Source organism: Temnothorax nylanderi, unplaced genomic scaffold (assembly GCF_030848795.1).
Source record: "Temnothorax nylanderi isolate EJ_2023f unplaced genomic scaffold, tnyl_v1.0 TNYL_tig0090_pilon, whole genome shotgun sequence".
NCBI lineage: Eukaryota > Metazoa > Arthropoda > Insecta > Hymenoptera > Formicidae > Temnothorax > Temnothorax nylanderi.
The window spans coordinates 308,495-323,398 of NW_027249152.1; the positions used below are offsets into that span (position 1 = coordinate 308,495).

General features: G+C 35.9%; 1 protein-coding gene across 4 annotated transcripts in view; it reads right to left on the bottom strand.

Moving 5' to 3' along the window:
• The window catches only part of LOC139774972 (phosphatase and actin regulator 2), a 212,266-nt gene that overhangs the window by 173,790 nt on the left and 23,572 nt on the right, over positions 1-14,904 (bottom strand). The gene's annotated exons all lie outside the window — the stretch shown is intronic.

Genomic DNA, 14,904 nt, shown 5'->3' on the forward strand with positions numbered 1-14,904 from the left:
TAACCGCCAGCCGGCTGACGCGCCGAGCGGAGCCGAGCGAAGCCGAGCCGCGCCGAGCCGAGCGAAGCCGAACCGCGCCGAGCCGAGAGCCGAGCCGAGAGCCGAGCCGAGCGGAGTACGGAGAAGGTCTACGGTGCGTTCGTTGTAACTCTCGCTCAATTAACGTGTTGCGCCGACTTGTCGTGCATTATACCTCGTCGTATCACACCCGGGGACGCTAACGATCATGACTATGTGAAAAATTCGGACCAGGGCGGTCCTCGTCGTAATTTAAGCTGTACGAAACGCGAGCGTGGAAATTCTAGCTGTGCGTGCGCGCGGGTATTTGCGAATGACACTTTTCTAAATTGTATAACGTGACCAAACAATAAATATATCTAATAATAAAAAATAAATATGAATAGGAATTATTTTAAGTATTTTGTATTAGCCCTGATCTCGTCTAATTTCCCGTAACCGTAATCCTCCCATAATTCTCTTAACATGACTCTTCTTTTGTTCTATCCTGGATCCTATTCTAGTCCTGGATTTTCTACCTGAGTATCTCGATAGTTTCGCTTGGATACCTGAGACTGTAAATGTACGATCATCTATCTTAGGTGGAATGCGCAGCCCTGGGGACTAGCTAGCTACTGATGCGTTAATACATAACTCAATGGCAGATTTTCCATTAGATACAACAGGGAGCATTAGACACGCCATAGATCCGCAAATTACGCTAAAAGCCTCGCAATTCGGAAATCTGATACTGCAATAAACATATCTATAATATATATCCCTTCAAAATTTTATTTTGCTTTATAGTCCCAACGTTATTTAAATTTTATATCGATTTAGAAGTTACAAGAGTGATTTTTCGTTTCTACGTAAATCGATATATGATTACAGCTTTGATCTAATTTATCGTGTGATTAGTAATGTGATTACGGCTGTGATCTAATTTTTAAATTTCTTATCTTGCCTGTCTGAACTCGATTATTACGACGACTGAATCATGTTTGCAATTATAAGCTATGATAAATGGCAAGCGAACGTTTATCAGGTGACTGTCAGTTTCATATGTTTTCTTTAATGCATCAAGTCACATACAAGTCCGGAGATCGCACATATGTGAAAGTGACAATCGTGGGTGTGGCGAATACGAGACCAGTAGTGGAATGGAGAAACGTAAAAGGATGACGTAAATATAGTGTGTCCATCATAATTCAAACGACTGAAGATGAAGACACAGCTATTTTTTTTTGCAAAATTATAATAAAGATAAATTCGAATGCATTATGTAACTTACGGACTGAGGATTGATAATCAGCTAGAAATTTTTCTAACTTTGAGATACATACCTGAAACAGAAATAAAATTTTATTTAGATCATAATTTGCGTGTTCTTCAATATTATTATTTCGCTATAAAAAGATAAAGATAATTTTTGCGTTAATTAAATGCGTTTCTCAACATTCCTGTAAAGGAAATTAACTTACGTTTAAACAACTCGTGATTGGTACGTATGTTAAACTTAAAAAGATGAACGAGAAAGCTATAGTCAGGAAGCAGTGAATCAAGAATAAGAGCACATATGTTGTATTGTTTATGACAGCGCGACTGTCGACAGATTAAGCAGATTTATCACGTTTATGGCAAGAGATCGCGCACTTTGCAGACCAAGCTGTATTTTCCAAGACTGTCACGGATTCAGACGAATGTTCAGAGACGATGGGCGGATGTGCCGAGGTGTGAACATCCGAAGTGGAAGACGGCGGATGCAGGATGACGATCGCCACCACGTGGTATTTCCGAGACGTCTAGACTCGCTAATTTAAACCGACTCGCGAATCTCTAGACCGACATTTCGGCCCAGTCTCGCCGCTGTCACAACTAAGGCCTAAAATATGAGAAACATTTCGCCGTTTACGCGGGGAACGGGAACGGACCGAGAGTCGTTCCTGAAGGTCGCCCGTTAGAAAGTATCCACCTTACATGACACACGAACGCGCGCCAATAATCTATCTATAGCTAGAAATATAATCTTTGCATAACTTGCACTCGACCTATGAATTTCTATATCGTTATAACGTCGTGAATTATCAGATTATTATCTTGGAATTTTAAATGCGCGAAGCATTACGCTGCACCGACAACATGTGCAACATTGAAACATCCTTTCCAGGAAATCGCCGCGCGTTTCTGCTATTAATTCATTATTTCCTGACGGAACACAGAATTTTTTAATTAATGCGTAATAATGCGAGTAACAAATTACGCACTCGTATAAATAATTACAAAGTTCGAGGAAAGTAAAAATTCATGGATTTGCATTTAAATATGACATCGGGTTAGTTCCTGGTTTCATCTCATATCCGTAATACATCTCACGTAGCTACGAGAGATCGCGAACGTAAGCCTAATACAGGTTTAATTAACGTATATCACTAACGGTATATAAGACCTGCTTATTTAGACATTAGTAATTATACACGTTAGAAAGATTGCAGGGAACATTATGCGCCGTGGACGTCCTACCGCGACGTTATATAGGCAACTTTTTTTCTCGTCATGTTGTGCAACTTAATGTGCCGTGCTTCTCTCTAAATTTCATCGTTGCATTAATTGCATTATCATTTCTGAATAAATATATTACAGCTAAAAAGCTCACATAATGTTATAAACACATTGGCAAACCTGAATCGGATCTTTAGAAGTGAATGAAAATAACTCCAATTAAATTATATGAAATTCATCGGTTTGTTCATTAGGTACATCAATAGTCAATAGGTCAATATTGCGACGCAAAATATTGCATTGTATCTCAGTTCAGCGGTCAAAGAACCCTCGATCTCTTGCCAGCGCGATGGCAAAGGTTCGTTTGTAAAGTTGAGCGAGCTATAAACTGTTCCCTGACCCGTCTCATCGATCGTAATAAATTAAGGTCAATCTACATATTCCTGAAAAATAGTATAATCTCTCGGCGAACGACTTTATTACGTCTGACTTTACTATTATCGAGTAAGTCCTCACTGGACAGAGAACTTTTTGCACAAATTTTAAGATACAGTTATTTCGAGCGATACAAAAATCCTGATGCAAGAATTAAAAATATCGTGCATTAGTTATTAGTCATTAATGTCATCATTATTCACATTATACATAGCATACTACGTGAGCGAATTTCTTGCTTGAAATTTATATAATTAATCTTAAGAAAATATGATACAGTAAAAATATTATTTATGCAATATAAGTGATTATTCGCAACGTTTCGTTCTAGAAATTATATTCGGACATTCTTTAAAATTATATAACTTAATTTACTTTGCAAAACTTTACTCATAAATCTAAAAATTTTCAAGGAAACCACATTTTAGTTATATTATACATGTACGATATATGTATATATTTCGATGTACGTATTACGATATATATTTAATTTTTATCTATTGTCTAATATAATCTAATATAATATAATTTTCCGAGAAATCTTTATGAGTAAATATCACCTACTTAAATGTATTATTAATTGCAATAAAAAAAATGTCAGCTGATTCGAATTACGGAACAATTTGCCATTAAATGGTAGAGATGTATAATTAAAGTGAAGTGACACTGCATCAACGACAACCACAGGCATCTCGAGCAGCTGGTGTTGCATTTACGCGGTCCAGCTTTCGCGTGCTTCTATATTAAATGCAGTTACTTACGAGACACGAGCAATCGCGCGAGTTACACACCAGACGAAAATATCGTCCGTGGAAGATCCTTTCCCGAAATCGCGTCCGGAGAATAGCCACTTCAAGCGACGCAATTTACCGCTTGCAAAACACGCGAAACTTACGTTGCAATTAATTAATACAGAATTCGTCGCAATGTGAATCCTCTCGATGTTATTAAAACGGTATATTATAACGGTACATATCAAATTGCTCTCGTTATATTTATAACTCCGATGTTTACGGAAACGTGCACAAGATTGTCAGAGAAATCACGATATTATTTAACTTCGACATATAAAGCGCGAGAAGCTAATATTGCTTCCATAAAATTGACATTAATGTGGATTAAATGTGGATTGAAATTTGTTGTAATCTCAGATTATAAGTTTCCTGTCATGAATAAAGAAAGCATTTTTTTTATATTTCTTACGTCACATAACAAAACTATATACACTAAGTTTATTACATTACTAATAAAAGTAAAATAAAAGAATGTTTGGCACATTTAGTCCTTTTGCAAGATGAGACCTGCATCAGGGTGGAGGTGCCACTTTTTCTCTACCTTCAAGGATGAACTGCACCTTCTCATAAGAGGCAGAAGATGCAGCATGATAATCCTCAAAGGAATATACCTAAGTTGGGAAAAGGCGACAAGAGATAGACGAACATAAACATCAGAGAAACACGCGCCGCAAAGTCCCGACAGAAAGAGACGATGAACGAACACAGCGCGCACAAGAGGCGGTCACCCATCCTTGTTGGATACCGAGCAAAGCATGCTTGACCGTGAAGAACGTGCAGTGTATATGACAACGAATGCGCTACACAGTGTACAAAGCAAATGGCTACTTATCAGTTATTTTACAATAATTAATGAACAAGATAGCCAAAATTTTAAAAAATTACTATTTTATCTTGTTAAAAATATCTACACCTTCGTAAAAAATAACATAATAAATAATTTGTTGCGAAAAATATATACGATATTAATTGTAACATATTCTTTGCATTAGATGCATTTACATTCAATAGAATAATACACAAATAGATAAAAAAAATGTTACTGCAACGTATTAAACGTATGGCGATAAGATAATAGCATGCGGAACTACACGGTATATAAACCGAAGCAAATTTAAAGTTAAATTTAGATACGAAAGGTCTCACGTAAAACGTTTAGGATAATCAACTTTGTCGCATAACCATCAGATTGTTGGCTAACCGTCCAGATAAGATGTTGTTTGGAGCGATAATGGCAGGAAATTAATGGCAGCCGAGGAGGTGGGAACGATGGGCGAAGTAATGAAGAGATTGCTTTCCTTATTACCGTGTGGATTCAGCTTGTCTTCTTTCATTAATAGTTGCAATTTCGATGGAAATTAAAGCCATGGCAAAGCAAAATTATGGAGTCGCTTCGACCAAAATATGTTTCCTTTGTTTCTCCTATTACGTGATAGCTTGTATGAAAACTTTGCATCTTCGTCTAAAAAATGTGTAGAATAGCTTTCTAAATTGTATTGTTCAGCAACGATCGTATTTAGATATATATATTTTATTCAATTAATATCCTTTTAATGCGACATATTCTTTTCGGATAAGTTAAAAACTTTATTTGTTTTAACAGTGTGATGACAGTCGTGGCAAGATAAACGCGGGATTTATTATTCGTCGCTACATATTATGCGATCGGTTGAGTGATGTTATGTATTTTTATAGCCGAGATGTTTGCGCATGACATTAATTGATATATTGCAGCATTTATACATATATTGTTACATTTATCGCATTTATGCAGCTGTATTTTATTCGCAAGCAATAGCAAGCCTATCAGTTCAGCACATAAAGGATTATCGAGAATAATCGTTAAATACTCTGTACAAATTATAACCGAGGATGATAAAAAAAGTACTGGTTCATTAATTTTTTTAATTTTCCAGCAATATTAATAGTTCACTTCTTTTTCCGCGTATGATTTCATCGTGTAATATCGATATCAATCTTAATCATCGGCACAATCAGTCCAACAATTGATTGCGCGATATCTTCATGTGCAATTTTTCATCTCCCTCTAATTACGTTAGACAACATCAATTTCTTAGAATTTATCGAACTATTTTTAATTCACCGTTTCACCCTGATAAATCATTATCTTTCGAGAACTATAGATATATTTTATTCGATATAAATATAAAACATAAATATATGTCTCCTATTTTGTGTACAACAATGCCAAAAGAATAGAATTTGGTCCCATATAAAATTTGTTAACAAAGAACTTTTAAATTATACGTAGGCTGCTGGAATTGATCGGCGACTTTCTTTTACGGAAAAAAAATTTTTTTTTTATTACTCGGTTTTATTTTATCAGCAAACGAGACGACGCATGTCGCTCGAGTTGTGGTCATGTATCAGCAAAGTGTCCCTCACATTTATGTCTCGCATGTGAAAATACATCAATGCAGTAAAATAATAGCCTTTCATAATAATACGATTGATTTATCTTGCACGCATTTTATCAGCGTGCTACGGAGACGGATTCGTTTTTTTAACTCGTAAATATTATTTCGAAATAATTACGCTCGAAAATAAGTGGACGCACTGCATGTGATTCCGAGAGACAAACAACGCGTATATATATCCAATATATATATTTTTTAATATATTGAATTTCAAATAAAGATTCACTGCATGCCAAAAATTTCATTTTAACATTCCTTTCCCTTTACAATCTAATTACGATGCGAATCAACGTCACGACACTTGATTTGTACAAAAATCTTTTGCACGAAGAATTACAAGAAATTAAAATCGATATACAATTAATAGAAAAAATAACTTAGCATCATAAAACTGATTAAACAATTCAGTATTATAAAATTTTATCAATATATAAATAAGAATATAAATAGAATAAAATAGAATAAAATGGAGAATTTTTACTTGTCAAATTTTCTATCGTTTTGCTTACATATGAAAAAATATATATTAAAAAATCGATCGATAATATCGTATCTATATTTTTAATTATAATGTCGATTAAACGATAATATAACGGGAGATCCAGCTTTGATTGTTCATTTTCGTCACTGTCGTCCTGTGGTCCAGACGACTAAATATCCTAACGTACACTAAAGACTGGCTCTAATTCCAGCTTTCCGTCCTCCACATCGTAGAGCCTCGCCGGAGAACGACCGCAAGGGAAATTCTTCGGATAACGTTCTTGTCATTCAAGAATTCCACGAGTTTCGTCGTCGTTTGCGAGGTAGCTTACGACACGGTTTGCAACGCGATGAAACCAGGACAGAGTGGTTCGCGATTATCTACAGCAGATTCTCGAACTGAATAAGACAAAATCGCGAGACTCTAAAATGACCGTAAAAAAATATTTCTTTTACAACCGTTTTATTATTATTTTTTTTAATAGATATATTTTTTCTCACGCATCAATTATATGAAATGTGAGTTTTCAAATACCAAACTCACATTTATTCCTAATTTAAGAAAATCAATTATTACATATGCAATTAATATAATAAATATATATGTATAAATATAAAAATATATTTAAAAAATATGTTAAGCGAGATGCACTGCATACAAGAAGACAATTTTTCAAATCTTCTGTAACACGAGAATGCCAGTCACGGGTTTATTAATCCGATTTCGCGTATAGGAGATCAACGCAAAGATTAAATTGATTAATCTGTTTGTCTCTCTCTCTCTCTCTCTATCTCTCGCTCTCTCTCTCTTTCCTCTCTTTAGATTTCATTGCCATTCCTCGATGCAATAAAGCAAAAGTACGACGCTCCAATTTGTATCAGTCGATCGATTTACAAATGGAAAATCACGCGCAAGCCGCAAACTCTTTTTACCAATCTATTTCTCCCGGTCATTTTCTTCGTTTCACCGATCATCCTTCGGCAGATTGCCGAGTTATTATCGAATCGTCACTATCGAACTATAAGGAAAAATAATTACAATGGCTGCCTCATATAAAATTATATAATATTAGCTGCGACATCCAAACAGAAATGTTGTGTTTAAGTTATTGCTTTTGTCTCATCTCGTCCAATTCCGAATTTTTTATATTTTCTAGAGCGCTATTTCTTATTTTGACTTATTTTACCTGATTACTTCAAGATCGATTAACAACGATAATTATTTTATTCGAAACTATGTTATCTCATGATAAAAAATCAGAAGAATTTCCTACTTTCCGTAACAAAATACATAGTTTAGCTATATGTTTCAAGACACAATTGTTTGTTTTATAAAAATAGAAAATAATAAATTAATAATACGTTTCAATGTTCATTAATCTAATATACGTTGAAATGGTATATTATCCTACTATTCTCGATTATATTTCTGAAAGTAAATAAAAATAGCTCTTCATATATCTCTAACACAACGCACGACCATGGGGATAAGTTGTAGAATAGAATTAAAAAGAGGAAGATCCAGCGCCGACGATTTCCCCGGCGAAAATACATGATAGAATTTCGAGGGAGACGCTGCGGCCTCCTGAGAGCCACTTCGCATCATTGCACATTGAATTCTACAAATAACCGTGGCGAGTGCAACGAGATTTTCCTGCAGAATGCGCCGTAAAGGACGGACGGATCTACGTTCGAGAACGTGGCACGTGCACGATATTGGTTTTTCGCAGGTTGATGGAATTCCCCTCCCGCTTTTGCTTAGCTCGTTCCCGGGCTTTTAAGAGTAAGCTCGTCGTCTGCCTGTTTGCTTTTCTGCGTCGACGAAACTTTCCGATGAGTCTGATGCGGACTGCACCGGAAAGTTAAGACGTAATGTGGCATAGTACAAACTTTTCGTAAATCTATAGAAACTCACAATCATGTGCTGCAGCAGTTTTTCCAAACCCAGACTCTAAATAATACTCGTTTTTTCAAAAATTGGTAAAAGGTCGACGTACCAAATACATATTCAGATTTCTCTGTACAACGCTTGTACATGGCTGTTACCATAAAAAAAAATTAATTATAATACACACCGTGTAATATAAAAATCCAATTTTTTAGATTTATAATAGGAAATCAGGCTTGACTCGTATTCCTGACTTAAAATGTCTCGACCTAAGATTCAACTCCTCGCATCTCGGTTCTACAAATGATTAACCTCTTGTTTGCATTTTTAGTATAGAGATCGCCAGAAATACAAATAAGACGGACAAAAGATTGCAGTAAAACGAGACTCAATAAATACATCAACTTATACGCGCTCATAATGTCGTGATTTGAATGCAAAGACCTAGATAAGATCGAATGCTCCGGATTCTGCGAACGCAATATTTTCTACGACGGAGGATGCATAATAGAACGACCGGACTCCTCAATATCGCGCGTTTCCGTATTAGATACTATCATAACCGTGGCATCATAGTTCTTGGTTTGTAGTCGTCAATTGCAAAACTGCAGCAACTTCTACTAGGATTAATAATCACGGAACAAATTAATATCCTCTATTCATCGATTATTTATGAGAATCGCGACATCACGGATGCTAGAGATGAGAAGTCAAGAGATGGTTTGTATAATACGGAGGGAACGACGTGTCCACTTGCGCGGAAACTGTTTGGCAAATACTCATTTCGTAAAATCAATGGCCCACACGCGGTGAAGCACCTCTCGCTTCGCAGCTGTAGCTGCAGCTGTATTTGGGTCCACCAAGAGACGAATAACTGGCGGTTTCGCAAGTAGGATGTCGTTCGCTTGCGAAAATACGCATTCAGAAGACTAAAGCGCATTGCGTTTCGCACATGTGCAAGCAGTCCGTCGTTTTTTCCACTTTTCAGGGATAAATTTCTACGATAAACGTGAAACCGACAAGAGTAAAATGTACGGGAGTGACATGTATTGTTCCCACGACAGATATATTCTTCCCGGTTGATGCCAACCAACGCGTTCTACGTTTATATTATGAAAGATATTTCAGAAACCGTATGCATGCATATATTTTTTTTCTTTAAACCAGATGTTAAATATTAACAAGCAAGCTAAAAAGAAAATCATGTTTTCAAAATAATTATATAAAAATATTTTCCTCTCTACCTAATTAAAAAGTTTCAAGAAAATAGAAAATTAAACGTAAATTAAAAAAGGAGATTTTTTCTGAGTACATTTAAGTAAACTTTTATTTTAAAAAAGAGGGAAATGTTGAATTTTATTATTAAAATTAAAAAGAAAAGAAAAGATTTAAATAAAGTTATTAAACATTGAATGTTAATTTTCCTCTAAATTCATCGGAAAGCTTGGAATATTCTATATTATCTATTATCGCTGTGCACTTGCTTTTGGTATCGACCGTATCTCTCTACCTCGAGACCGGTGCAACCGTAACAAATTTCTGTAACACCATCTCATTAAAGGTGATTAGAATCGCGAGACACCTAATCTCCCACATGCGAAACTGCTCTTCATTAAAATCGGTCGTTGCATGTTTGAGTGCAACAAGGACATTATCGTTTGCGGTATATTACTACGTACTATGATTATCGAGCACACTGCACCTAGTGCTGCATCGCCCTGCCTTTGCCACATTTGGCTGCGTAAACGAGTTATCCGCACATAGACTGCATACAGACTACAAATATACAAAGTGACCTGAATAAGACATAGCTCGCGTCTAACAATAAAAAGAAACATTTTAATCTTTTATAAATTTACTTCAACAATTTTACTGATATTTCAAGAAGTCTCGTGATCCAAAAAATATAATGATGCATTAAAGCTTACGTATTTATAATCATCATGTGTAATAATCACAATTAATTAGAAATGTTTAAGAAAGTTTTTTTTTTACTTCTCCTAGATAAAGAAGAATATAGTTATCTCTTACTTTTAAGGCGGAGAATATTTTTTTATATCTTATATTATTATTATCTATTTTACGAATAATATTAACTTTTTTATATTGTTTAAATATACTCCGTAAAGTTTGTTTATGCGCATTCTTGTCACCATGTATAATGAGAGTGGAATGCGGCACAAGAAGTGCGAAAGCGCGTTATGTCGTAACCGGTTTCGAGTAACCTGCAGTATTCTAGGACATCGCACAGTAGAAAATAAAGAAGGACAGAAAGGAATTCACTTTGCATGTCCCGTGAATCAGTTGCTCCATCAGATACCGAGTAACGAAAGGTGAAACGTATATATAGATTAAACAAGATATATGTCACGAATAAAATGTAAACAATTAACCATACGTTAATCATCAAATGTACATATACTCTCGATTTACATATATTTCATTCTTAATAATCTAGAATAAAATAAGAAAATTTTTTTAATATGTTGAAATACAACTTAATAATTTTTATAACTTTCTCTCGTTCGTAAAATAGCAACCAAAGATGTAAATTGAGTTGTTGTCGAGATCAACACACAAGCATTCAAAGCGCACGCAATCGATACCCGAGCATTACACGTATAATTGATTACGGTTTCGTACCTACAGCTCATTATAACGACCATCTATAAATTCAAAGAAAGATTTTAAGTCGTCGAAATGAATCGCGCAAAGTCTCTTAACGTAATTATACTTTTACAGAGCACTCTCCACCGATTATCAAAGAATCTCATTTGGCGATAAAATCCCAATTAGAGACCATAATTGTGCTCAACGGATACTTCGATCGAGAGTAGCGTAGAAATTCGTTCGAAGAGTCAAACTAAGCGGAACTAACGTTATTTCTCATTACTGTCGCATACTCATTACTGGAAAAGTATGATAAAAGCATAGACATCGCAGGAGAAACATTTTCATTCGCCGAGCAAAGCGAACTTACACACTTCGCTGCTAACACCTAATGGAGTAAAATAGATATGAAAGTTGGTGTGTGCTGTTAACGACAGTCTAGAACCTCAATTTGATGCTAAATTTCTTCAGTAATTTCTGGATAAAAGATATCTCTTTTCAAACTCATCTTTCAGTTTTGTTTTACTTACGAGAGCACTAAGCTTAATGCACTGATTACACGGCATAACGGTTGTCATTGTTTTATTTTTCACTCTATATAACAATGACTACAACAACTATTTTAATAAACAAACATAATTATAAAAATGCTCTTTCACTGATACATTACTATTTATCATATTTAGTTCAAACTTAAACTAATTACAAGGAGCAGAAAGTGATATCCACTTTTCTCTGGACAGCGAATTATCGTTTTCTACAAATTTAATTGTTTCTATTGTTATTTCTCATAAATCACAAAATTTTTTATGACTGATATAGAACTTTACAAGTACACAAGAAGATACGGTAGCCAAGTTAGGCAGCGTAGAAATCGTACGAAGCTGTTATTGAAATAGTTTCACGAACAATTTCGCAGTTTATACCGGTATAGTTCTCCCGCTGTCAATGCATCGCAAATATCGTTCTCGAAGAGTAAGGCAAAGAAGATTTTCAAGACGTATCGTAATAAGCGTTAGCATGAAACTTTGTTCGCGAAATTACTTTGTTAAGGGGTGCCCTAATATATAACAAACTGCCGCGCATTGTCATAAGTTTGAAATTACGTAGGCGTTTACTTGTACTCTCACGGAAGCACATCTTACCGATATTTTACGAGCTAAGGCAAGTTCTTCCAACGTATATTATTTCATCAGCCGTATTATGCATCCCCACAAATAAACATGAAAACATTATCATTTGCGCCATTATTTTCTGATAACCGTTACAATTTGCGGTAAATTCTATTGCATCTTCATCACGCTCTCTTGAATCAAAACCTTTCTTTTTTCACGCACTAAATTACTTTTTCTCGATTACCGTTTTCGCGAACGACGTCGACGACAGACCGGTTTCGGCAAAGTCTGTTTACCAATTTCCGTGCGGACTTTACGCAAGTTTGTGACGTATTATCGTCACTATATCGAGAGTGTTCGAAACTGTAAAATCGATGGACGACACGGCGAGATGGGGTCGCGAGAGCTGTCTTGCGAGAAAAAGCGAGACAAAGCCGATCGTCCCCCAACGATGATGATGGCGATGGTGTGGTGGTGGCTCATCGAGTTTTTCGACGTCGCGTTCCTGCAATATTTCTTGCCTTATTCAATAACCGTGCACTCTATCGCGATATGCTCCGCTCCTATCGAGCCATCCTCCTGGCTTTCATCCGCGATCGCGTCTTATCCGGTCATGTCAACGAAACTTTCATGATCAGCAGAAAATGAAGCAATATAAAAGTCAAGCCAAGGAGAAACAATAAGAAAAGGTGTAAGTAAGTAGATTGGCACTTATTTTCCTGAGAACTATCTAGCTCTCGGTTTCACAAACCTCAATTTACTGATAGAGCGCAATGGAAAGACGCGGGAATACTACAATATCTTTGCGTCACACTCGTCACACAGTGAAGGCCGAAGTGAGGTGTATGCGAGCGATAGCGGAGATGTACTTCTCGAAGATGCTTTTATGGAGCACGCTGGAACATCCCGGACAAAACGACGTCGCTGAAAATTCTGATAAATGGCGACGACGACCCGATAAAAGTAGGTATCTACGTGGAATCGGGGTTATGAGAAATTTATGTGCGCGAGGTTAACGTTGCTCGTTAAATTGTCTAAGAGAGATTTAAAAAATGAACTGGCCTTCTTCTAAATTTCATTTAAAGATTTTTGCTACTCGACGCTGAATAATTTGATAAGAAAACTTTATGTCCAAATTTAAAACGATCTATTATTCGTGAATATAAGATAGAAATGTAAGATTTGAGACGATTGCGCAATTAAATGTATATAATTTATGCTTGCATAATATATTCTTCATTTAAATGTAGCATTTGTACTATTTCAATTTCTAATAAATACAGTATTGTTTCTCTTTCTAATGATTAGAAACGCAATGCAGACAACGATGCGCTATATTTGGAAAAAGTAGCACTGTAGCCCCTAAATTCCCATCACGATCAAATATCACACATAAACAGAAAAGGATGACTCGCTGCCTAGCAAGGAGCTGGGAAGGCAAGTATCCATCGCGGTTGTGTGAGTGTCATATTGTATCTCATATCTAAACCGCGAGCTCTTGAAAGCACTTTAAACGACAAACATCGTTTCGGTTTTCGCCGAGTGCTCAACTCCGCTGGCTGTGCATGCGTGCATTTTTTCATCGCATATACATTTCATTCGCGATAGCGAAGCTGAGTTAGAATCCGAAAGGGCGAGAGATGCTCCATAATCGAACCGAAGGGTCGGTTCAGATTGGCAAAGCGAGAGAAGGCGAGAGAACGAAAATGTCAGGCACAAAGGTAGGACAAGAGTGATTTTCCGTGGTGTATGACAAGGATTACATAACAATGAGACACCGCAATGTCAGCGGCTCTCCGGGGACGCTCTCAAACGCGGCACAACCCTTCCCTCGACGCAACCTCCTTCAACACCGGTACGTCTTTGCGACGTGCCGAAGACAACCCAGATATCTCCCAAAGAAATAAAATCGTCTCACCGTAAATTAGTATATTTTTATTACAACCGAAAACTATGCGGTAAAAATATTTATTGCAATGCTTATCGGAAAGTGAATTCCTGTATAAAATAATGCTGTATCTAAGTTCATAATTGAGTTTATTACGATCATGTGTATAATTAGAGAATATTAAATTTTAACATTAAATTTTAATAAAACATGTTAGACTACTATTTGTCACATTTTATATCCAAAATTAAATTTTCAAAAAACGTTCATGTAACAATGTGCTAAATTTTATATACATTTGTGAGAAACTGATAAATGGATTTTCAGTTGCGAACGGAAGTACGAAACAGTAGACATGACTGAAATATCTTTTTATTGACACGATAAAATATCACATCGAACTCGGTCGTTCGAGATTTTAATCAAGTCGGAGTTCAAATTTCGTTACGTCAAATTGCCTGTGTGCCTAAGATAATCTTTGTCAGAGTGAGGAAACTTCATTGAAAATTTCATTGATAAAACACAAAAATAAAATTTTGTAATATTACAAATTTCACTATGCTCTCCAAATATACAAAATTATTGTAATAACAATAATGATTGTTTATGCATTCATCAAACACTGACATTGAGAATTCAAGACTCATCTACGAGATCCGAAAGACTCCGAAAGGACACTGCATCTCTCGAGAGCAATCGATGACCTAAATGCCCATTGTCGTTCGTTGCCAAGTCGACGCAGAAGATATGCTCTTTATTT